Here is a 23,015-nt window from a genome sequence, read left to right on the forward strand (position 1 = left end):
ATGGCAATTACCAGGTTGTTTTCCTGAGTAGATTCAACAATATGAAATCAACCTCATCGGTATTCACCACTGTTCAGCATAAATGTGAAAAAAAGACTTTACTGTGTAGGCAGTTACACTAAGTTTCCACTCGAGGGAGAAAACCAAAGGATTGTTAGTAGTCTTTAAAAATACTCCCATTCATAATCATAGATATTTTGGAGAGACTCCCAGGATACATAAAAATACTCCCGTTGCTTTCTAAATGTTAATACCCAAAGGTAAAAGTTCAAGTGGTAGCTGGATTACAGACTCACTCTCTATGAACATCCAGGTCGCAAGTTCATTCCTGTTCCTTATGTGCCAAAACCAAGCAGTAGCGGCTACGCATTAGCAAGAGCACAGAAGCAGTGGGAATTGCATGCAGTGCGAGAGAGATTTCCATAACAGTAATATTGTGCTGAAAAATCATTCCAAATGATTACCCACTCCAATTCTAGAGAAAAAGTGTTTTAAAATATTGCATAACCTTGACCCAAATTTGCCCTGTAAAATAATAGCTTACGTGGTCATTAATTAAACTTTACCTTTAGGCAGACACGAGAACACCACTGGAAGAATATGGATGTGGTCTATTTTCAAAGAGGGAAAAGTAGTATTTGCAGGTCACAGTGAAAACTCATACAGATTCTAGTTTTAACCAGCAGATGGAGCTTATGTGAAACAAACAAGCTGAAAAGATGCAGAATCATTGCACAAAACAGTGTTTTGGGCCACTGCAGTCTACAGGACTGGAGAAGGACATGGGGAAAAAGCTAGAAGGTTCTGGGCAAGGCAGGAGTGAGCAGAGGAGAAAGGGTAGGCAGTGTTCAGACTGTACACATAGCAAAAAAAAAAAAAACCAAAAAAAAAATCAAAACCGATATAAAATAGCAAATAGCTATAATGTATAAAGTGATTTAGACGCTGAAAAATATGGAGGAAAAAAAAAGATAACAAAAGGAGCTTCTGATGTGAAAAATGCACCTGCTAGTGCCAGCTGATATGAGGAAGGCTGAGATTTTGCTACAATATTACCAGTGCTGTAATTAAAATTCCCTGCTAGGCCTTCTAGTTTGTCAATTTGATTTTATCAATTACAGGCTTTAAAAATATGCATTTTGAGTTATTCTTTGCCTCCAGTTTTTGTGTTGCTGTTGGTTGTTTTTTTTTTTTTGTTTTGTTTTTTTTTTAGTCTGGAGGGTTTGCAAGTTCCTGTCTGCAATTAGAAACAGAGAGAGCTGACAATCTTGTGCCATCATCTGCCTCTCAGAGTTAGGTCTTTAGGAAAACACCAAATGTTGTGTTACTGTCAATAAAAGCTTCAAATCTACCACCTCTACTTTCATAAATCCATCAGGAAGTAAGGCAAGAAACCATGGAAGGTCCCCCCCACTCAATCCCAGATTTAGTAGTCCTGATCCTGCACACCTTACAGATCTTAAAACTCCTGGAGAAGTCAGCAAGGATTACAGGAATGCTGGGGAATACAAAGGTCCTGCAAGCCAGATACTTTCTAGTCTATGTCCATTAAAGAAACAGGAGAAGGGCTGCAACCATTGTAGGAGAATTGTTAGCTTTGTATTATAAAAGACAGGGAGAAAAATGGGCTACTTCCAAGGGCCATATTAGTGGCAACGGCCTAACTTTAGCAATTTGGTAAAGCTGAGGCTGCTTGTGATAAGCACTGCTTTAGAATAGAGAGGATTACAAGCACACGTTTGCAGCTGTACCACTGGGTAGCAGGGAAAATGCTATGTCTCATTGTCTCCCAGGCATATTTGGGCTTTGTCTGCCTGAAAGGAGGGAAGAACTGAGCATTTCTTTTAAAAGAACAAATAAGAAAGATATTGAGGATGGAAAGGTTGATTTGCTGAAGCAAAGAATTCCTGTGTAGAATTTAGCCCTCTTGGGCCTCAGCTATTGTTACCTCTTTCTTGCTGGTTTTGCTCATGATCCTATCAGTCCTAGCCCATATATTTTTTCCTAACAATCAGTCTGAATGACCCTACCAGAATATATTTCAGCCTTTGAATCACTCTCTCTTCTTTACTGTCCCCGGTTTAAACTCACTACCTTACATAATCCAGACCAAGGCTGTAACACAGATCTCACACTTTTTTATCCTGTTCTCCTTGACCTGCCTAACACTCCCATCTTCTGTGCTGCCATACAATGACCTTCCCATTCCAGCATGCAAGCCCACAGCCCCTCCTTTATTCAAGTCAAAGAGCTGCTTTTCTCAAGAGGCCTCCCCACAGAGATAATGAAAAGCAGATTAAGAGATTTAAAAAAGGAGTTGGTTCCTTTGGAATGGTCAGCGAGCTTTCCCTTTCTACAACCGTCCTCTAATACTGTAAATTTTCTAAATCAGTGTTTGTCTGAATGTCTGTGCCTTGACCTCAGCAGGACCTAAGCTGCTGGGCCCCAAACCTATGCATGCATATGCATGTCATGTCCCTTTGCTATTGGCAACATTAACAGATATAACATGGTAAGGGAACATGCACGGTTTGCGGATAATATCAAAAAACTATTGGAAAGGGCTGAAAATAAACATTTTCTAAACTTTAGTTTATGTGATACAAGAAAAACAGCAACTTCCAAGGCAAGTAAAGTATAGCTCTATTGACATTTGGTTTGGACTGATGTATAGGTATATAAGAATCTTGAGGGGAAATACCTGGTAAAATGTGAAGCTATAGAAAAATAACAAAAAGCCATCAAGCACAAGTGGTGTTAGTGGTGCTAGTGGTGCTTTGCCTGCATCCTGCTTTTTTCCTATGTGGCTGAATTTCAGGCGTCAGAAACAGAAGACGCTTTGTCTGGGTTTTCCCATGTAATCAGCAACCTCTCTCCTGTGCCTTAGACCTCTATTCACTTTACTACTATTATAGTGTCCCCTAGAGACAGCCTGAGGAGGCACTCACCCCCAAACGTCCTGTTACCTTAAAGCTATTCTTGTTTTTTTTTTTTCTCAGTAATGCATTATATTCTTTAATCTTGGCTATGTGACTACAAAGCATGGCTAGCAAGTTGTATCTGTATATCAGAAAACACAAAGTTGATGTAAAAGAGCTTTACTGTTGGATTTCAACAGTATACTGGGGAAGTAAAGTCCCCCAAACCGGAAACTCTTCTCTGAAAGCAACTTCAGGAGGGAGCTTTGTGTGAGAGCCGAAGGCACAGCTGGGGCCACACATATCTCGCAGTTCATCAGCTGCACTGGATAGAGCAAGGGAAACTCAGACTAATCTGAGCAGCAGGTAAAAGTAAGCCATCCAGACTGCTTGTCAGCCAGGATTACAAGCCTCACGCTCATTCCAATATGACACATATCTCTCATTTTCTATTTTTTATCACTAATCTAACAGATGAAAGAGGAAGTATACCCAGCAGATACAAGAAAAAAAGAAAGACTCCATTCCCCTTTGGCTCGGGCAACAGAGCTTTCTTGTCATGCTAAGGGAACAACCTCCTCCCCTTTCCGAGGCCTCTCCTCCCAAGGAACAGACATCTAACTCTCTCTGAGCTGGAAGCCTCTTTCAGTGTGCCAGCTGGGAATCAGGGCCCTGGGCTGGATCCCAGCACCTGTGCCTAGTTTTTTTACAGAGTGAGGCCAGCTGCTCATCCAGGTCCATAAACGTCCTGTACACTCTATTTCTTTTCCTTTCTGTACATTGCTTTGGATTAGCAATGTTAGCATGTTGCATATATTTGGATTTCAGCAGATAACACTATTTTAAAATTCCTTTAGCCTGCTTCGTTCTAAGGATTCTAACAGGGCACTGAGAAACAGAGCTATGGCATCTTTTTTGTAATCCTCAAACTAGGGCTGTTAAACTACCACAGTAGTGCCCAGTGTCCCTGTCTGTGTCTGTTGGAATTTGAAGATGAGCAGGATACAACTGCAGGCCGCTTTGGAAACTGGTCACATGGTGTTTGAGAGGAAGAAGCGTTTCTGATGGCTGGTGTTTGTCACACAACTATTCTGGCATCAGGGAGGGTAGCAGAGTGCAGTTGACCCTGAGGGTTGACATGCATTAGATAATCGCTTTGGCCCTGAGTTGGTTCACAGCACGTTAGACGAGTCATTTCTATCTGCGACACCAAAGTATCAACTACAGACTTCCTGTGTTTCTTTCTTTCAGTGTGTGGAAATAACTATGCATCTTTTCTGAGTTTGCATTACGTACTTATTTATCCAACAGTTCTTATGCAGTCTGCTGAGAGAAGACTACTATCACTACTAATAGCTTAACACTGAAAAGCCCTCATGTCATTCAGAAGTCCTAGTATAAACAGAGGGAGATTGGGACATTCTGTACTGCAAACACAGGGAGATGCACAGAAGTCTGGAAAATAATGAAGGTGGGAGGAAAGCGAACAGAAAATGATTATTACCACTTTGCATAATACCATCTTAATTCAGTCAATCAGGGAGAACAGTTTAAAAAGAACAGAAAGAAATACATTTTCATATGAATTTCTTGCCACAGGATGTTGTAAAACCCCAAAGTATAAATAAATACGTTCAAAAAGAAAATAGATGAATTCATGGGGCTAGATTCAACAATGTCTCTGACACTTGCTTATCTAGATACATCTCCATCAGAAAATCCCTAAACTACTGATCATGAGAAGCATGTATGACATAACCAGGGATGGGCTAATTTTCCTATGCCCAATTTCCAATTCTAGATATACTTTACTATGTACTTTTCTTCTTGGTTTTCCTTGAGGAGAGGACATGGCTGAGCTTGCTTTTAAGTTTAAAAGCCCTCTTCATTCTGCAGATAAAGAGTGGCAGGAATAAGAGACCATAAATGATTCCCCACGGGCAGCTAATGAAAACCGGAGGAACTGAGTTGTAAATTGCAAGTGAGGAAGAGGTGTTTGAGGTGGACTGCAGGGTTACTGTTGGTAGATCTCAAACCAGTTGATTTCAGGCACATGTGACTAGCCAGTGATGGGTGGCAGTGACAGGTCCACGAGTCCCAGAGAGCATGCTGACAACACAGTTTCTGCCATCCTTAGCTCTTGGTGCTACTGTCACCAACAAGAGAACAAACGGGCTAACAGAGATGGGGATTTTCTGAACAAAGGTGTAAGAAAAGCAGGCCAGAAAGGAGAAAGATTTAAGTTTAACTGGTGACTTTCACAGAACTTTGCACCATGAAATTCTGCATGGGTAGGGAACTCGCATCGTCTTTGGCTTTCATACTGTAATGCTTTCTCTTTCCAAATCTTAACAAAGCCCAAATTCTATTACAGTAAGCCTCATGGCTATGACTTACAATCTCTCTCCCTCTACTGGGTAGTTACCTATGGAAGCAAATAGGAGCACATGCATTAGAAATTTGCCTTACGCTTGCTTCCTATTATCTTCTTTCTCAGTACTTTCTTCTGTGCTTCATGATCTTTTTTTCCCAAATACATTCAGTTTACTTGATACCCTCTGAACATCACATCTTTTTCTTGATTCTTCTGTTATGTGAGGATTTAGGCTGTTGAGGATTTTGTATTTGACTTTGATGTAAGTGGAAGCAAAAGCAAAGAAACTGCCCAGTAATTAATTTAAAATAAAATATTCTGGGGATTGTTGGTTTTTGCACAGGCATGTGTGCAGGCCCCCATAGTCCAGAGTTTTAGAAATCTGGGAAAAAGAAATCCCTAAGATCTAAGGTTCATAATTTTTCTATCTTGAGCCAGTCAAACAAAATTCACACTTGAGTTTTCTTATCCTTAAAACTGACTTATTTGGATGGAAAATCCACTGGATTCTGCTTAATAGATTGTTTACTTATAATTTGTTGTTCCATTACCAAAAATATTAACAGCAAAATACATAAGCCAGCTGTGTTATGTCTCAAGTTAGCTCTCTAACAGCAATAGTTAACTACCAAAGAGTATTCCCAGAGCAGAGCTGACATTAATTGAGAAAGATAGTGCTCTCAAATATGTCGAGACAAGATGCTATAGAAATTGATTTAACCAGAGCATGTCTTTTGTCATGGAACTGCATTTCTCTCCTTTGCAGTCCACATAGACTAAATACAATTGCTGTTACTCTATTAAGATTAGTGAAAAAACATTAGAAATGAATCTCAAAGGTGTTTCACTGCTGTGTCTATTCTAAGTTTCTGTCTGTTTAAGCACATTTTAAAAAACAAGATGAACAATCCAGTGTTCTCCAAATGGAAAATGACAGATCTGGCTGGGAGAGATTTTTGTATCAGGCTTTGATAATATTTTTCTCTAGTCGTAGTAGGCTTTGTAGTAATCACTATCTGCCATCCTTTTGTTTAAAACTCTGAGTTATCTAAATAAAGGGACAGGATAGACATTTTGCTCCAACACAAGTACTTTCACAGATTCCCTGATGTACTGACCTTCTCAATTCACTGTGGTAATGGCGCTCCTCAAAAGTTACTAATTAGAATCATAATAGAGTCTTTATTATGGCAAACTTAAATAACACAAGGAGAATCAGTTAGTGAGGATACACTGGAATTTAACTGAAAAACAAAACAAAACAAAACAAAAAACTGTTATTAATCATTTGCTCTGAACTAATTCAGCCCTTACTAATACCTACATAAGTTGTGCATTTACATTATTTTGTTAAACAGCATCATACAAAAATAATTTTGCTATATAGCATATCAGGATTATCAAGTGTCATTTTACTTGCACAGATTAAAAAAAATAGTTGTTGCTCCCTTTAAAACTGAGGTAACATAACTAATTTCTTTTTACCATAAAATAGATGAAGTAAATTCCTGTCTCACTAACAAAATATTTTTATTCAGCTGAGACATTTCATAAACCTGTTGAAGGTAAGAACTGCCAATGCTGTGTAAGGCAGGGAGAAGATACTGCAGAAGAAATTCACAGATTTTGTCTCCAGAGCTTTATTTGCATTGATGTACAGGAAAGCAAGCAAGCAATGACTATCAGCTTTCAAGATGAGCTTGTAGTGCTGACAGTAAAAAAAAGCGTTCCTTTGCTTCCAAATTGAGTACATTTGTTCTGGAATTTATTAAGACACTGTAAACAAAGAAACTTACTATGCCACATCCTGTTCTTTATTTACAGTGGATGAGAGCTTTGTTGGGCATTAGGGAAACTAGAACAACTGTACTGGCATAGACCAAAGGCCTGTAAGTCCCTTTATCCAATCTCTGATCATACTCAGAAACAAGTGCTTACGGAAAGAATATAGGAAATAGGGCAAGCACAGAACACGGCTGCCATTAGCTTACTCTGCCTGCAGCAGTGACTGTTGTATTTCATCACTGCTGATAACACAGAAGGTAGTCTAGTGGTCTGAGCACAGAGCTGGGAGCTATGAATGCGCGTTTCAGTCCTGCTGCTGTCACCAAGGTTACTTCTCTATTGCTGTGTCCCAGCTTGTGTGCCTGTGTGCTTGTGACAAACCTGTCTTCCAGCCTCTGCACTGCAGAGGCACACAGTCCACACTTAGGCACCCACACGTTCGTGCTGTAATTGGCCAGGTCTGGTACTACCGATTAGAGAGACTTGTGCCTCGCTAACAAGCTGCTTAACATCTGTGGGGCTTGTTTCCTGCTAGAGCTGCATAATGTCCCAGTGCACTTCTTATTGTGCCCCTTTCGCTCTCCCTTATTCTTACCAATTCCTCTGCTTTTCACTGGACTTTTTTACCTGGACTGCTTAGCCACAGTCAATCTAAGAAGTCATGTAAAGAGGTTGATTCTTAATGTCCAGCTCAAGCTGCTGATGAAAAGGTGAAAGTTAGATTTCCAGTGCAACCACAGAGATAACATTTAAGTAATCTCCTTAAAATTTCCTGTTAGAATTTTTGTTTAAGAACATGCTTCACTTTACTTCATTATTAGATCATTCCTGAATTGATCCTCAGCAAGTGAATCCATCAACTGCTTATCCACTTCTCTCAACATCATTTTCTGAAACTCTGCGGGCTCCTCCTCAGCTGCCTCCTCCAGTGCAAATATTGTCACACCACCGCCAGTCAACTTGAACTGTCCTTTCAGAAACATCACGTGGAAAACTCAGTGCACTGTTCAGAACACCATGATGTAGGCAGGTAAATGGGAATTTGCCAGAACTAGTTTCCATCTTGCAGTAGAGAGCCTTTAGCAGTTTAGTGCACTATTTACCCCATTCAGCCATTGGGAGTACCCTCATTTCTGCAAGCTGACTCAAGCTGGCTGGATGAAGGGGCAGTTTTTGGGTATTTCTCCCCAAATGCTTATCCTCCAGCTGCTTGCAGCTCAGCTTGAGCAGAACCCTGGAGAGCTCCTCATCTTCCTGCTGCCTCCATGAGCATCTGTGTGGGGCATGGGGCCCGAGGCTAGGGTGAGTCAAGTGCACATCAAGGTAATGGGTAACCATGAGTGTCTGAGCAGGGGAGCTGGGAAAAGAGCACGGCCATTAGAAAGGAAGAAAGCTGGCAGAAAAACTAGACTATACAAGCTCTCATATGCTGGCATGTCAGTGGAAGGTTGTGCATAGTAAATTAATAACTACAGGTGTGCATGCTTTAGCTATGACCCCAGGGAAAAGCAAGTAGCATTGCATTCAAAGAATAGTATTTGCTTTACGCTGTCCTGTGAGCATAGGTTCAATACACACATTGACTAGTATTTATAGGTTATATGCAGAGGAATTTAGACAACAACCTAAAAAATCAGCAGCATGCACAAGTACGAATGCACAACAATATCCCATTAACTTGTTTAATATGCCAGCTTTGAAAGTGATATGTCTTTCTTTTACATTTCTGCTACAAAAGCTTTGTTATTTCTTTGATCATTAAAATTCTGCAATAAAGGTGATTCAATGATTTTACAAACCAACCTCATCTCTAGAATATTATAATTTGACAATTCCAAGACATTTCAACACAGACCCCTGAACGTATGTTATATATCGCATTGCAGATTTCATTCAATAGCAGAAAATGTACTCTGAATGCAATATCATCTTATCAGTATTCTAGCACCATAAGCTTCACACTGCAAACAGCGTGCTGTTCGTTACAATGAAACTGAAAATGGAATAACTGAAGGGTTGATTTATATGACCTTCTCTCAGGAACGTTCTAATTCTGACATAATCTCTCTGACTGAAATCATTAACACTGTATAATCTTGATTTATTACCTTTAAAAAAAATGAAGCTTAGATAGATCAACAGATTACCTCGCATGAAAAACACTAGTGCAACAGTTCAGGAAGACTGCAAGAAAATGCAGATTGATCATGTGACTTACTCCAAACATTGTCTCAGCCAGCAAACCCAAGAACACGGCTGAAAGCAAGTAGGAAAACATTATGCAGACATTTTCACAAATCCAGTCCATCACTCAGAGATCTCTCCATTATATACATTTTTACCGCAGAGATAAGAGCATCTTAATAAGTAAAAGGATGAAACAGTCTGTTTAAAGCTGTAGGAAACTTTCAGTAAACAGATAATTTATGGCAAAATGGCCAGCTCCTGATTCCCGATATACTACACAAAAGGCTGAAAAACTGCTTTACCAGGCAGTTCAGTTTTACTCCAACTCCAGCAGAATAACCTATTATATGCTATTCTGTTCAAATACCAGTCACAGGGACTAGGAAAGACTATTCTATGTTGTGAGGATACACTGGACCTATTTCTAACTGCTAGTAGGTCAGACTAGAACATCCCTTCAAAATAATAAATGTTATCCGTAAACTAAAGTAGTTGGATTAGGTCAAGTAAAACTCTTATTGGACTGAGAGGTGAATTGAGTTGGATTCTTTAATACTTGTTTTCTTGGGGTGAGGTGGAGAGAGACGTTAGAAGAATCATGGAATTGCAGGAGTTGGAAGGGACCTCAAGAGACCATTGGGTCCAAACCCTCTGCTAAAGCAGGTACCTGCTAAAGCAGGTACCATACAACAGGTCGCACAGGTAGGCATCCAAACAGGCCTTGAACATCTCCACATAAGGAGATTCCACAACCTCTCTGGAAACCTGCTACAGTGCTCTGTCACCTCACTGTAAAGAAGTTCTTCCTTGTATTTGCATGAAATGTTCAAGTTTTAGACCATTGCTCCTCATCTTCTCACTACACACCACCAAGAAGAACCTGGCCTTACCCATTTACCTCCTACCGCCATTTATATACCTATAAACATTAATCAGTTCCCGCCTTTCAGTCTGCTTTTTCTCAGTCTGAGCAAATCCAGGTTACTCAGCCTTTCCTCATACAGGAGATGCTCCAGGCCCTTTATTATCTTTGTGGCTCTCTGCTGGACTCCTTCTAGGAGATCCCTGTCTTTTTTGAATTGGGGAACACTCCAGATGCAGCTTCACCACTGCAAAGCAGAGGGGGAGGATCACCTCCCTTGACCTGCTGGCCACGTTCTTTTTAATGCACCCCAGGATACCACTGGCCTTCTCAGCCCCAAGGGCACACTGCTGGCTCAGTGGCCAACATGTTGTCCACCAGGGCACACAGGTCCTTCTCCACAGGGCTCCTCTCCAGCAGGTTATCCCATGCACACGGTTATTCCTCCCAGGTAGAAGACTTGCTCTAATTAAGCCTCATCAGGTTCCTCTCTGCCCAACTCTCCAGTCTGTCGAGGTCTTGTTGGATGGTAGCACAGTCTTCTGGTGTGTCAGACACTCCTCCCAGCTTGGCATCATCAGCAAAATTCCTGAGGGTGGATTCTATCTCTTCATAGAGGTCACTGATATATATCTTGAACAACACCAGACCCATGACCAACCCCTGGGAACACCACCCATTACAACCAGACCCTGCCAGTTGAACAGTTCTCAATACACTTCTAAAGAAAGGACAAACTATCCACACCAAACCTGTTTGATAAATTAACAGTATAAGCCCAATTAACACAGCTTTAGTATCTTACCAGCATGTCATTTAATTCTAAGTGAACTAAGAAAAATCAGTTTGCCCCCCTACCTGCTTTTTTGCAGTGAAATTAACGTTTGCATCCTTCCCTCCCACGTGCTCATCTTGTAGTTGCCACTTAGCCACTTCCCAGGCCTGCTCTGGACAAATCTTTATCTTATCATCCTTCCCTTACAAATCCTTCTGTAGAGAGAGCACTTAACATCCTCCTCTTTTGCAAATTTTACCTTTTACAAGTGGTGCCTAATCAAACTCACTTTATGCTGTCTGGAAAGCAAAGGGCTTTATTTTAGAATTCTTTTTATCCAGTGCATTTCATTATGATATGAATATTTGTTTAGTTTTCACAGATGGCAGTCTCCTCAGTGCAGGAATGAACATTGTCTGCTTCAGTGTATTGTACAATGCTAACCCAGGCATATTATTCTCACCTATGAATGAGCCTGTTCCTTATTACTTCCAAAAATCAAATATTACACAGTTCCTCCAGTATTAGTTGCATATGGACCATATGAGCTGTAGGTAGTGCAGGCACTGCAAAACTACTACAGACTGAAAGGGATTATTCCTTCCTTCCTGAATACACTGGAGTGGATATAGCAGGAACTAAATTTGTGCTTAGAGCAAAACAGGAAGTGCTTGATTCTTTTAATGCATTGGGGAAAAAAAAAGGAACAAATACAAAAACTTCAAGGGAATAAAACTTGACACATTAGTTCTCTTTAGCTATTATGGACACAATAAATTATTTAGTAGAACAAAGAAAAAAATCTGCATTTTTTTTTTCAAATCAGTTAGCACCATCTGTATATGGTACACATCAAGAGATGTAAATACAGACAAAATTTGGACTAGCAACTTAATGTAAAGTCCAGTTCTACAAACCAGAATGCCTGACTTTCAGCGTGAGTTGTTTATTGAATTCTTAAATGAATGTATTTATCAGCAGGAAAAAAAGAAAAAAAATAAATCAAAACAGCAGAGGAAGTAATATAGCCCTAGATTTCCCATAGTGAATTCATTAACAGAGTCAATTCTGAACTCAGCCCAGCATCTTATCCACCAGACAATACTCACTTTACTGCATAATGACAGATGATCATAAAAGCTTAACAATGTCTTGCTGTGGCTGGTAAAGCAAACAGGAATGAGAATGAAGAAAACTATGGTATCATCTTTGACCAATGGCAGCATATTAAATATGAGAAATTAAGAATTATACCTTGTTAGGATGACTATCATCACCCTCAGCAACTATAAAAAGCTCAAAGTCAAATGGTTCTGACTCACTTGAAGGGTGGTAGCATCTGCAGAGGAAATTCTGGGTATGAGCTGTCACCAGAGGCTAATCTGTCTGGAACAGGTGCACAGTGGTTTGCCAGTCCCTCTTCATTTCACAGCCAGGAGGCAGGGGATGCAGCTCATGAAAGGGATGCCCATTTGGAATAGAAACCAAGAAAGGGCACTACCTGTTTTGGCATCTCTCAAGAGTGTCTTCTGCTGGTAAAGTTATGGTGACTAATGGAATTTGGAAGCCTTTCACTACTCAGTGTACATCAGTGCTAACATCCTACCTGTCTTTTCGCAAGATCAAGTTCTCCTGGGCCACAGTAACAACCTTTGGTTCAAGTACTTTTACAGCCAATATGTTTACAACTGTAAACTCAGCTGATTTTCTATAATCTGGTGGCTGTTAATATTTAAAAGTGAAACTAGTATATACAAGTAGCAGATCAGTAACCTAAGACCACAGAACATTTATTGAGCCCTTTAGGACAAAAGGTGGAAGTACTGTAAAATTGACTTTCAAATGAATGAACAAGGAATACATATTCAAAATCTCAACTCCGGCAGATGCTGAACCCAGAGTCATTTGATCTGCAGTAGCAGTTGGATGTCTGAGTACATCAACTGGAGCAGAAAGAAATCTTTCTCAGAAAGTACTGCTTAGCTAATCTAACTGGAGGCTTCTGAATAAAACATTTTGATTGCATTAGAATTATTCCCATTGATAAAAAATACACCTACAAAAAAAATTATAGAGAACTCTAAAGCCAGGTCTGCATCAGACAGACCAACAGACTTTTTGAAGGGATTTATTCAATACATTTTTTTTCCAGATTAAGCATTTCCACTGATAGTCCACCAGTCACAGCTAGCATTATATATGGAGGTTGGTGGCCCTGCCTGCAGCAGAGGGCTTGCAGCTTGACAATCCTTGAGGTCCCTTCCAACTCAAGCCATTCTATGATCTTCATGGTGATTATATTTTATTATAAACTTATTGTATATATTATTAACCCAATCAGTAGAAGTTTGAAAATGAGTAATTATGAAATTTGAGAACGATGCAACAAACAAACAAACAAACAACCAATAGGGGAAATTAAGCTCATTAAACATCTTGCTCCCACTGATTGCCAATAGCTTCTAGTGTTAAATTAAGAGGTATTTTGTTGTCTTCTGCAGCCAAGCTCAGCCATTTTCCATTCAATAACCAATAATTTAGGTCTTTGAATTAATTACTATAAAAGGTTTTCCTCATTTTCTCACATGCTGTGTTTATTTTAGGATGTTAACACAGCAATCCAAACAGAACACATAAGACTCTCTCAGGGCTTTCTGTCTCGCATCCCAGACCTTCTGTTTCTTTCTAAACTTTAGCAGTCACAGTTGTTAAGAGATATAAATAGTCTAAAGCACAAGAGAATCTCCCTTCCCTGACAGAATCTTTATTTACAAGCTATACAAACCTATGCAGGTCACACAGTCTCTTGCTGGCAGGTTAATAAGGCCCACCTGCCAAATAAACCCACCAGTGAACTCCACAGAGCCTACATAAATCCAAGAGGCTTGGACAAGAGAAAAAGATTTGCTCCCTAGGAATCATGCCAAAATGAGATGCTTATAGTTCAGAAGGGGTTCAACTTTCGAACTCTGAAGTGCTTCTCTACCTGGCACACACTTGTAAGTGTGCCAAAAGCTTACCAAACATGTGGTTCATGCTTCTGAAGACAGCATTATTTAGCATTTATATTTCAATACTGCATACTGGACAACAGAACAGAGAGCTCCTGTACCACAGCCTTACAAACATTACGAAGATTAAGTCCCAGATCTGCAGAGCTTTTAGAAGGCAAGTGCAGTTGGGTAATAAATCAAATCAAAATAAATTTGCCTACAATGCCATGAAAGGGAAACGGAAGACTAGAACAACAGATTATTTAAGCTGACCTAGAATTCATTTCTTACAAGCTACAGCACATATTTGAGTTAATACCAACCACTGTCAAGGTGGAATTCTTTTCCAAGACCCATATCATTCAAACACAACTCTCGAGTAAGTCTTTCCTACTGAACCAATGACTTCTCATGGCCTTTTCTAAATCAGACAGGCTTAGCCCTAGAAACCATCCCAGTGTGGGCATACCTGTAGATCTTTCCAGAGGCTTAGTCACTACGTTTATATTGCATTCGAAAGAGTTTCTCCAAAGCATCTTTCAGATTTCTATTTGCAGTTTGCAAAGTCAGGAAACTGACAAAGCCAATATTTAATAGTTTTAGAATGGCATCAGGCAGATGAAGACAGGTAGTCATGTAGCACAAGCTCTTGCCAACTCCAGTCCTAGCACACTGCCTCTGAAACAGGAACTCATGATCCACTCAGGAAAAGGATTGGCTTACTTTTGCATACCCAGCTGAAAACAGCAGCAGTGCCAAGCAGATCACAAACAGTTCATGTCTTTGCCTCTGAGGTAGCAGCAGCAATCAAGAAGGGCAATACAGGGCTGCAGAGGCAGTATGTGTGTCCATGGGGTGGGGTGGAACTCATAGGCCAATTTTAACTAGCCATTTGAAGTCTGATGAAGTTCTTTAACGTATTATAAAGCACGTCTGTAGAAGACCTACCTGCCAAAAAATCCTCAGGGACCGATTATACAGATTGGAGAACACAAAGGCATCCACCTATTTCTTCCAGCAGGTTGAGTGAACTAGACCAGGGGTTTCCCACAGTTGGTGAGGACTACAGCTACACAGAGAGATACAGAATTGGAACTGCAAAGAGACAACTCACAATGTGAAGAGTTAAGGTGATATTTTTGCTTTTTATTTGCCAGTGACTCCACATATAAGTCAAACTGTTTTACAAGTGTACAGGAAACAAAGAATGCATAGAACATGCCTCTGAGATGGTATGCTGTGGCAAAGCAGTTAGTAAAACTGTGAAGACCTCTGTCTAATCTCTTGAAGTATCACTCTGCTTAGGGATCCTGTTATTTTAGATAAGTTGCATGTTGGGAGGGATGTACTTGCAGCCAAAGACAACTGTACCTGCTGTAGCCCCTGTAAAGGGATAAAACAGAAGTTAAGGCCTAGATTTACAGGTTAGACTCCTGAAATCTCCAAGTGCCATTAAACTGCTTACCTCCTTCTTTTGGATACTGTAAACAGTTTTTTCTTGCCTTGAAGAGCAGTTTCAAACCCAGAAGATTCACACAACCTCAGCCCTTCAGCAAATACCATATGCCCAATGGCTGTAGCAATTTCAAGAGGTGAGGTACACAACATATGACGGCGTACATCCAGGAGAATGATGCTTTTGTTAGCAACTGGTCCCAGCTTCAGCATGAGACAGCCAAGAAGGTGAATCCTCCCTCATCCAGGACGCTCCTATGTGCTGGCTAAGCCCCAACACCTCCAACCAGTCCATTCCTCATCCGAATCACTGTTCAATTCAATTGCTGTAAATGCAACTGAGACAGTATGATGTCTTTGTACTCTATGTAAACTGGATGCAGATCCAGAGCTGGAGCCAGAACTGCCACAGTGGAATCACTCTTGCGTTTAGGGTTGAGCTGCTGACAGTGAACCACATTAACTCCTGCAGGCAGCTCAGCAGCCACCTTGCACCTCCTGCTAGGGCTTGTTCACCAAGCCTCTCATAATACGCCTGCACTGATTTGCAAAGTGTAAGCTCTGGCTCATTAACAATAACTGAAGCGAATAAATATAGCTTAGAGAAGCTAGCATATCAAGCTCAAGAACAGTGTAAGAACATGGTAAAATGTGCAAGAAACACATCCTACTCCTTTCAGTTTTCACAGCAAAAACAGGACAGGTGATAATTTAGCAGTTAGGTCCGCATTTGCAAGCCTGCTCAGCCTATGGCTTAAATCCAGTTGTTTCAGCCCTTATTTGTCAAGTACACTTGAAAGTACCTAACACCAATATAAAACAAGTGCCAGAAATCTTATATAAATTCCCAATCAGTTCTCAAAGTTAGTGAATATTTCTGAAAATGTCTGTCAGTGGGCATTCCTCTCAAAGCATATATATTGAGTAAATGGGATGTGATCACAGCTACAGCTTCTCAGTCCAGGAAATTGCCAGCCACCAACATAATTAGAAACAGTTCACACGATGAAATTAATCATTCAAAAAAGAGCAATTACTGTTAACAGAATAATGGCATGCCTTAAAGAAGAATGAAATTAACCTTTCGGACTGACATAGTTACCCTCACCATTCCACATCGAGGCAGCAAAGATTAATATGTGTGCAAAATAAAACACTGCATTAGAGTCCACTGAAAACAGAAGTAGCATTATCTATCTGGTCTCTTCAACCCGTAACAAACTTTACTCTTCAGCACTGGCATACAGTAGAAATATCAATAGTCAGTTCTCCGCCAAAATGAAAAGAAACTTCAGGACATTAATAAAAAGCTTACCACTTTGTGCTTATAACTGAACCATGATTATGTGAAGATTAAGCAAAGCCATAATTTGAAATGTAACAAACTTAACAGTAAAACCTCAAAAGGTAAGAGTTAGAGTTGAGCTTTAGTTTTAACAAGCTAAGATCTAGAAAATTATACCAATGGTAATTCTACTCTAAAGATAAACATTCATTCTGATTTTTAATGAATTTCAGTATATTTCTAAAAGAGATTATGTTTATAAACACAGGGGCATACTATGCAGACAGAGAGCAGAGTTAACATTTTGAATCAAGCTGTGTATTTCCACATAGCTTTATTTTATTCTAAATGTCAGGAATGTTTAAATTAAGTCATATTGATGTTGAAGGTAATTAGAGACATATAACTCATACAGATAACTTATCAGTGCACTGAACTTACTTATACCAGGCTGGAGTACGTTAGCTACTTAAAATTGGTATACAGCTGTTTTTTATCATCCCAACACTGGACAACAGCAGGGATGTGATCCTCAGCCCTTCTTTCTCCTGGCCTCTGCTCTCCCCTGAAGATGTATCCCACTCTGTCATGTCTTCAACATTACTCTTCTTTTTGCTCCCTCAGTGACACTTTCCTTCCTTCTGCTCAGCACAAATGATGCAAACAGAAATAGCTTATTTGCGAGTAGTGACATTTACTCCCATTATTTTCCCCACTGAAAAATGAGTCTGCTGAACAGACTGGTGCATAACTCATAGTATGAAGATTCACATTTAGCTGTCTGTTTTCACCGAGGTTTTAATTTCTTACTCAGAACAGTATTCAAACTACAAGGTACAGTTGCACTTCAAACGTCTCTCATTAGGATAGACTAATTATGTTAGAAATTCTCTAAGCAGATTATTTTCTTCTTCCTGAAGAATCGACATGCAATTAAAAAATACTACTGCTCCATTTTTACGAGACTGTAAAAAAAAAAAAAAAACGTGCAAAGAAGTCTGAAATCCCCATTTCTTCTCATTTTAAAATTATTTAACACTTCAGGAATTGTAATACACAATTTTCAGATTACCATTCCCACTGAACTTTCATTCAAATTGATCACCAAATGTAGGCTCCCGAAGGTTCATTTAGAACTACAATTTTAGTATTACTGTGCTACAGTTAATGCCAGCTATTTGGAAACACTGCTTTAAGTTATTCTTTCTTAATTTTACATCAGCAGCTTGCTCTCTTCATATTCAGCAGAACACAGTATGTTGCATGGCTGAAGACAAATGCACACGTGCTTATGAAGATTTTTCTTAGCAGTCTTGGTGACACGTAGACTGACATATTGACAGATCAGTGGCTCTGCCTACACGTAACACAGCTAAGGATACATTCAGACAGGGTTCAGGCAGGTTGGAAATAACCATTACTCAATGTTAATCCTAAGAAAAATCATGGACTGCTAGCTGAAGCCAGAGCTCAGGTGATGGGTTACCAACTGACGGTATGAAAGAGCAGTAACGGTGATGAAGGATGACACTGGGAAGATATCTCTGCATCAATGCTACCACAGAATAGAACAGGCAGCATTAACTCTCCCAGTGCATTCACGTTTTTATTAGAACTACAAGCATATTCAGTGTTTAACCTTAAAAGGTGAAAAAGTGATGCAAAGCTGCAAAACAAAAGATATCTCCATTTGTGGGTTCTAAACAGGCTAGTACAACTCTTATCTCATTAAACACCTGCAGGACAGTAAAAACTGTGGATAGCCTGTGCTGTTTTATAGGTCTGATTAATTTGTCAACTGCACTCCCATATCTGAAACAAAAATAAAAAGGGATTCAGAGCAATCAGTGGTTAGGATCTGTACAGAAGATAAATATGAACTTGAAGCTTTTACCACAAAGATCTACAATTAGATTAAATGTGCTTGCTGAAAGCACCTTTGTTCTGTTCGGCCTTTGGCATGAGAGATGCAAAGCTTTAGTACAGAGAATGCAAAACTCCATTATTTCTAATAGTGAAAGATGCCCCAAAATGTGCCCCATTCCCTTGTTAGCAGGGCTGACCAGACTCTCAGGGGAGAGATTTTTGCACTGTTGCGTGGAATAGTGCCATGCACATTCAATTTGTTTCAGAGCTCTGTCTAATGCAGTGAAACTACACCAAATGCAGTACAGGCCTTAGCCTTTCAGGCACAGCCTGTCCCTGTGGTGGCAACAAAAATAATTATCTTCCTTTGCTTTAGAACCTCAGAGTACCCTAATGCATGCCTAAGGCCAAGGGCACTGACTACCGTTATTGCTGAATAAATACTGGAAATGTTCTTGGGAAAGTGTTTAAATTGCAAATTATCCTTCGGCCTAGAAACTAATTAGTAATCTCTAAAACATAAATGTTTCTAGAACGATATGCAACTGCTACATTTATTTAAATTCATTTACTGAGTTGAACAGAGATATTGATCTTGATACTGGTTGTTAACAAAAGTTGAACCTAAAGAGCAATAAAATTTTCGATACCAAATGAAACAGGACTCAATAAATGAGTACTATGATCTGCTCTGAATATACATCATTTGGCTTCAGTGACCTGTTCTGCTGTCTGAGAAACATCAAACTGATGAAAAGTACCAGCTAATTCAGAATTACAAGAACAGCTAATGAAAAGGTAAAAACCCCCCTAGAGGTTCAGTCTGGAAACTTGCAACCAGCAACAGATTAGGGGACATTTACTTCAGCTATTTCAAGGCCATCACTCAAAAACAAGGTGCTCCTATTTGTCAGCATAACCTCATTCTGCACTGTGCATGTAGTCATTTACACCTGCATAGCAGAATTTAAACTCAGTTTTCATAAACATAGGAATAACAAATACTTACTTTCAGAAAATCAACATCATCGTGTACTGCTAAAGAAAAACAGACTTCGGTATCATGGCCTGAGTTCAAGAAAATTGACAAAAATTGACAACAAGGATTGTTTTTGGGTTTGAAATAAAAACTACATATGTAGGTTTATCTCTAAATGTGCCTTAACTTTCAAATTCACACTGATGTCTACATACAGTAGGAGTCAGTGCCATTCCAGTTAAAGAAGCCATTACATGGTTGCAAATCTTAATAGTGCAGACAAGGCCAATAATCTGTATGAATTGAAAGGTGCAAAAAAGATTTCATGTCACCTTGACCATGGTAGCAAAATCCCTCCACTTAAATCTGCAACGACAGAGAGAAGGCAAACACGTGAACTGTGTTATCTGGAGGATCTTGTAGATTAGTAATAAGTACAGAATAAAAAAATCTGTTCTCTTTTCAAAAATTGCAAATAGAAGGATTTATATTACTAAGCCTGAGCACAGAACTTATTGCCAAGAGAGCAGAGAATGCATTTGTAGCATATCAGTTATTGATAACTAACCTCATTTCTTACAAGCTTTTTCAGCAGAAAACAGCAACTCTCAAGCACGTACCACACATCTGGCTTTCAGCATTTTTCACATTACTGATCAACTACAGAAGAAAAGCACTCCTATACATGCCATTCTGCAGCAAAATAGGATCCACACACGAGTACATCTATTAATTTGTACCAATACTTACTTTCTTACTAGAGGTGGAAGCATCTTTTTTCTCCTGCAAATGTAAGTGAACTTGAAGAAACGGGAAACTTGCCAATGATGTTTAACCCAAATTAGCTGTTTCAAAATCATAGAACCATTAAGGTAGGAAAAGACCAGAGAGATCACCTAGTCCAACCCTCAGACTGCGCCCATTGCCCATGTCCCTCAGTATCACCTATCTCTACTCTTTTCTTGAGCACCTCCATGGACAGTGAGTCCACCACCACCTGGGCAGCCTGTTCCAATTCTTGACCTCTCTTTCTGAGAAGAAATTGTTCCTAATACCCAACCTGTTCCCCTGGCACATCTCCTTTTCTTTAATACTGTACAACTAACATCCAGAAGCTAAGTCCCACAAGCCTAACACCTTGAAGATGTTTGTTGCTTTTTTTTTTTTTAATAGCCAGGCTGTAAACAAGTTAAGATACCTTTATCACGACAGATAGGTCTCCTTCAGCTGATTACAGCTTTAATCAGCCCACGATTAACACTCTCATTACTAAGTAATTAGCAGTAAGCACAAACTGGTTGCTAACTGCCAGTGTAAGGAGGGTGCACCCACCATTAGGCACAGGCATACAACCCCCCACATCTGCCAGCACTGGAAACCTCTCTGGGGCACAGGCACTCACCCTCGGGAGGACAGCGCTATTCCTCCATCACCTGCCGTTGACCTTTCCCATAAGCAGGGTCTTCATCAGCACAGGACGGCATCCTGAGCACGCAGCAAGCATCAGAGCCCTGTGGCAGCCGGCCACCCCCTTGATGGGAATGCTTGTTCCTGTCAGAGCACGACAGATATTGCCGATTCAACCTGGAAAAGGAACCAGGCACTCAGCTGGCAAATTGCAAGCGCACGTGCTTTGGTTGATGTAAGCCAGAGAAAAATAAACCAGGCCACACAAGCAGCCCAGGCAACCCGCAGCCAGGCACACCTAGCTTCCTATACAACCTGAAGCCTTTAGAACCGCATGGAAGTCGGAGCATTCACGTCGCATTGTGAATCACATCACATCAGCTCGGGCTTTTTTTTTTTTTTTCTTTTATAAGGGAATACATATGTAGGGCTGCTGAGTAAGGCACATTTACCACACAGCGTACCCGAGGAAGGCACATTCAGCACACAGCACGCCGTGAGCGCTTACCACAGCGGTGCGGGGAGAGCCTCCGAGTCCGAGGGGGAGGAAAGCCGCGCCGCTCAGGGCCCTCGACGCGCTCTCGCCCACCTGGGCCGGGCCCCACGCAGCTCCCGCCTTCGGCCCCACCTCGCCGCACGGCCTTCCCTCCCCTGGCACCCGGCCCGCCCTTCTCTTCCTCCCCGCCGCCGCCAGCGCGGTCCCCGCCGCTGCCGCCGCCCCGCGCTCACGGCGGGCGCCGCTCCGGGCCGCGCGTGCGGGCGGCTCCGTGCGGGGGGATTTGAAACAGCCGCTCCGGGGGCAGCGCAGCGGCGGCGGCCAATCAGCGCGCCGGATTTTTCGCGCTGGTTCTGGCCGGAGGAGGGGGCGGGGCCGCCGCGCAGGATCGCCGGAGCCGCCGTTACCGCCGCCGTTGCCGTTACCGAGTCGCTTCGGCTCCCGCCGGTTCCCCGGCCCTGAGCTACCGCCGCCGCTTCCGCCCGGCTCCCGGGGGACGAGGATGCGCTAGGCCACAGGTCGGTGGGGCCGGGAGCGCGGCGGGCGGGCTGCTCTCCCAGAGGAAGGGAGGAGAGGAGGAGGAGAAGGAGGCGGCGGCGGCGGTGGCGGCGGCGGCGGTGGCGGCGGCGGCGGCGGCAGCAGCAGCAGCAGCAGCAGCAGCAGCAGCGGCAGCAGCAGCGGCGGCGGCGGGGCACACGGTCCCACAGGCCCCGGGCGGGAGGCGGGAGCAGCGGCGCCCTGGGGATGGATGCTGCGGGCAGCGCTAAGAGGCCGGGCGCCGTGCGGTGGCGGTGTGGGGCTGGGGGTCGGCTACCCCCGCCCCCCCCCACTTTGGAGCCCCTCAGCCGCGACTCCGCTTCCTCAGGCGGACCGCAGCTCCGCTATCCCCGCGTGGAGATCTTGTGTTTTTTACGTATCGTTTCTTGGTGCCCCCCCCGCCCCCAGGCTGCAGTCTGACTGCTGTGTGGCGGAAAGTAGCGATGCTGTTCTGCCTTCCTCCTCCTCCTCCTCCTCCGTGGGCGCTGCGGGAGGTCGGTGCTGCATAAAGCGCCGCGGGCCGGGGGGGCAATCAGTGCTCAGCGCAGAAAAGAACGGAGAAGCCGGGGGGGGGGGGGGGGGGGGAGGTGAGAAGGGGGAAAAAAACACACACACACAAAAAGCCCTCCTCCAGAGCCTCACCTCCTTCCCCCGAGAGATCGGGGGCGGCCGGCTCGCCCCCGTGGCCGTGGGATCGGGGAGATGCCCCGTGCCCTTCGCCGCGGGTAGGACCGGCTCACCCGGCAGCGGGAGTGCGTGTAACTCGGGAGATGTATGGAGGGGAAGCAGCCATGTTTGATTTATTCCTCCTCCGAACGCTGGTGCGATGATCCTGCTGCCACTTACACCCTCCTGAGCTCCATCCTGCACCCAAGCCTCCCTGGGAGCACACGGGAGGGAACGCGAGGGCTGAGGGCTCCTCGTCACCGTCTTCACTGAGGAGAGGATGGGGCTCCAACTTGAATTGGTGTTTGTGTGGTAAAGAGCCTGGGGAACTTGTATTCCCAAGGCCATAGTTACAGCTCATCCGCTGTGGCTTTACCGCTCTGGGGGTGGAGGAGGGAATTCGCCACACTTCTTGTATGCTTGCATTTTG

At 42.2% G+C, this 23,015-nt stretch overlaps 1 protein-coding gene and 1 long non-coding RNA gene across 3 annotated transcripts in view; one reads left to right on the forward strand and one right to left on the reverse strand.

Annotated features, from left to right (window-relative positions):
* Nucleotides 1-15,030: 15,030 nt before the first annotated feature.
* LOC122157313 lies at nt 15,031-21,466 on the reverse strand. The gene is made up of 4 exons (XR_006167838.1): nt 21,395-21,466; nt 20,882-21,063; nt 20,230-20,324; nt 15,031-19,845 (listed from the first exon to the last, which is right to left on the reverse strand). It is a non-coding gene; the product is annotated as an uncharacterized LOC122157313 (long non-coding RNA).
* Nucleotides 21,467-21,808: 342 nt separating this feature from the next.
* NSD2 (nuclear receptor binding SET domain protein 2) overlaps nt 21,809-23,015 on the forward strand; it is a 74,415-nt gene continuing 73,208 nt past the window's right edge. For both annotated transcript variants that reach the window (XM_042812147.1, XM_042812149.1), the window contains exon 1: nt 21,809-21,900. The gene's annotated coding sequence lies outside the window, so the exon portion shown is untranslated. The remainder of the gene's footprint in view (nt 21,901-23,015) is intronic.

This window comes from Centrocercus urophasianus, unplaced genomic scaffold (genome assembly GCF_019232065.1).
Source record: "Centrocercus urophasianus isolate 14NV4802_14NV808 unplaced genomic scaffold, USGS_Curo_1.0 seq_13, whole genome shotgun sequence".
NCBI lineage: Eukaryota > Metazoa > Chordata > Aves > Galliformes > Phasianidae > Centrocercus > Centrocercus urophasianus.